The 3037-nt window shown below is 43.3% G+C and overlaps 1 protein-coding gene across 1 annotated transcript in view; it reads left to right on the plus strand.

Annotated features, from left to right (window-relative positions):
- The window catches only part of abhd18 (abhydrolase domain containing 18), an 18393-nt gene that overhangs the window by 2949 nt on the left and 12407 nt on the right, over positions 1 to 3037 (plus strand). The gene's annotated exons all lie outside the window — the stretch shown is intronic.

Here is a 3037-nt window from a genome sequence, read left to right on the forward strand (position 1 = left end):
CCATCTCTAACCCTAACATAACCATCTTTAGCCCCAACCTAACCATCTCTAACCCCAACCTAACCATCTCTAGCCCCAACCTAGCCATCTCTAACCCCAACCTAGCCATCTCTAGCCCCAACCTAACGATCTCTAACCCCAACCTAACCATCTCTAACCCCAACCTAACATCTCTAACCCTAATATAACCATCTCTAGCCCTAACCTAAACCATCTCTAACCCCAACCTAGCCATCTCTAGCCCCAACCTAACCATCTCTAACCCCAACCTAACCACATAATTAATTCAAATTAAGAGTAAAATGATAGTTAAATGATTATAACTGAAATGAGTTATTAATCACCATCCAAAGAAATGGTTTCTGTTTATCCAAATGTTAACCAAAGGAGGGTGAATCTGCTCTGAGTGATAAATGGTTCACGATATAAATAATCACAGACAACAACAGGTTAACATATTTGTACCTTTATTGCCCAATGAGCCTTATTGAAGTATAATTTTGTTTAATAAGTTTGCAACATTACTCAATACTGAAAACAACCGACAGCCAAAGGCCCTGGATTCCCGTAGAATTCCTATGGAAACCATGCAGTGAAGCGTCCAGCGGTGAACTCCACGCAGTGAGAGCCTTCACTGCTCCTCCATCACCTCCTGCTCCTAGATGGAGCTGAGGAGTCAGACAGCAGCACCGCATGGAGAGAGAGGAGCGGTGATCGCTGAAGATGGAACCAACTGAACTTCTCTATGAAAACGCAACATGGTGGCCAATCAGGGACTGGATGGAGGAGAAGCTTTTCTACTTCAAATAAATACATCCTAGAAGGACTGTTGATCATCCTCCCTCACCTCCAGCAGAGCCCAGTCCGCTGAATCAGAGCTGCTCTGGATGAACCAAAGTAGATCTTTATTCCAGGAACTGATGGTCTCCCCAAGGAGAGTCTAAGGTTGTTGATAGAGAACAATTTAGCAGCAGTCCGTGATGTTAAGGTTCACCTGGGCTTTTATCCTGAAAGAAATTCTATGGGGTTGCCAGGGGTAACAGTAGGTCCAAAGCAGAGGATCTGGGAGGCTGGAGATTAACTAAACAATCCTTCCAGCCAATAACCAAGGTCAACATGCCCGCTGTTCTATTCAGGAATGACATCTGATGCAATAACTTTACATCAGAAAACCAGCACAGCGCTAACGTCTGCTGGGTTGGTGATGCTGGCATACTTCGCTGGTGCACACGACGAATATACGCCTTAGACATCAACGTGGACGACCCGGGTTCGAATCCAACCTCTGGTCCTTTGCCGCATGTCTCTCCCCTTCCCTCGTACCCAGTAGTGTAGGGTCCCTGGACATTCTCTCAATTTTTTTAATGAAGCCTAGAAACTGTTACATGTCAGACCACTTTATGTAGTTTACCCAATAATTCCTTTATAGTATTTACTTAATTTCCTCTAATTTCTGCTATTAGGTCTCAGGGAGGAAGGATGATGAAATAACTAAACGCTGCCCACAGACTAGTGAGAGATAATGGTGGATGCTGAGTGAACTATTCCAGATTCCTGAGTATATCCACATGGATGGCAGCCATTCTCTCACTTAGCAAGTCACTAGTTCCTCTAATAAAGTGTCTCTTTGAAGCTGATTGGCAGCAGTTGGTGCGGCCGCCATTGAAATGAACTGAATCAGGAGCAGTTTGATGGTATTACTGGAAATACAGGCAGCCTGCACGGATAGAAAATACACATCAGCCTCTTCCCAGAGGGCAGCAGGGAGAACAGTCTATGGTGGGAGGGGTCATTGATGATGTCACGGGCTCGGGACACGCAGCGCTGGGATGAAATGTCTTTTATGTAGGGAAAAAATGTCACGGGGATGATCATTTAAGAATGGGGATGATTTTTTTAAAGCAGGGGTGTTGGAGCCTATTAAGAATTAGATTAATTTATTTTTCCCAAAATGATTAATGTTAAAGATCTAAGGTTGTGTGAATGGTAGAGCTGTTGTTTATTTGTTTATGTATTGGTTTTGCTTTGACCCTCCTCCTTGTCAGTCCGCCTCCTGCTGAGATTAACAAGTAGGAGCAGCGGATGAGGTGGATCTGATTGTTTGTTTGAAGGAGTGAGGAGTGCAACAGTTTTTTCACACACATCACTTAACTTTTATATTTGATTTTTTTGTAAGTCAGCTCGGAGAATATTTCTGTTATTTTTTATAAGTAAAGAAAACACCAATTTTTTTAACAAGAAAATTCTCCTCGAGTGCTTTTTTGTTTTGTGAGTCCAAAAACTTCCTCCTAAGACTACTCTGGAAATTTTTGATTTTTTGGGAAACCCTTTTGATGCAAGAGTAGCCGTAACAAGGGGGATGCCATCCCCCTTCATCCCCCCTAAACTCGAGTACTACATATAGATGCATTCATCCATATGTTATAATTCAAACCTCCAGGTATCCATTATACACGGTGCAGCTCTAGCTATATCCGTCACTGTCGCACCCTAACAAGTTATTAACATAATATGCAACCTCCAAAAATAAAAATGGCCCACTGCCACCTACCATAGTGCACGTCTCCATCTGCAGCCGTATCAGCACCTTCTCCTTCACTGAAAGCATCTTCTACAGCGGGGGTGGGGCGCAGAGCGGGAGTCACCACTGGGCTTAACTTTACCGCGCTAGCATGGCTAGCATAAGCTGAACTGGTTGCTAATATTGAACAAACAGGACGTTTGTAATTGTGAAATGTGTTGTTTGAATAGCTCTTGTTAACAAATCTTTTTGCAGTTAATTATGAACAATAACTCAGACATGCATTATAATGGAGCACAATGGATTAGCTCAGATGACAGCACTGCTATTCTCTTCTATTCTTTATGCAAATCAAGTTTAGCAGAATGCTAGGTGAAGGCTGTGCAAACAATAATGCTTTCCACACACTAAGTGAAATAAAGCTAAGGCCCCGTCCACACGAAGCCGAACCCTGGCCTAAACGCACTAATTTTTCACCAGACCAGCCTCTCAGCCATACGAAGCCGGTGTTTCGGG

The sequence above is a fragment of the Cyprinodon variegatus genome, unplaced genomic scaffold, assembly GCF_000732505.1.
Source record: "Cyprinodon variegatus isolate N-32 unplaced genomic scaffold, C_variegatus-1.0 Scaffold1320, whole genome shotgun sequence".
Classification (NCBI taxonomy): domain Eukaryota; kingdom Metazoa; phylum Chordata; class Actinopteri; order Cyprinodontiformes; family Cyprinodontidae; genus Cyprinodon; species Cyprinodon variegatus.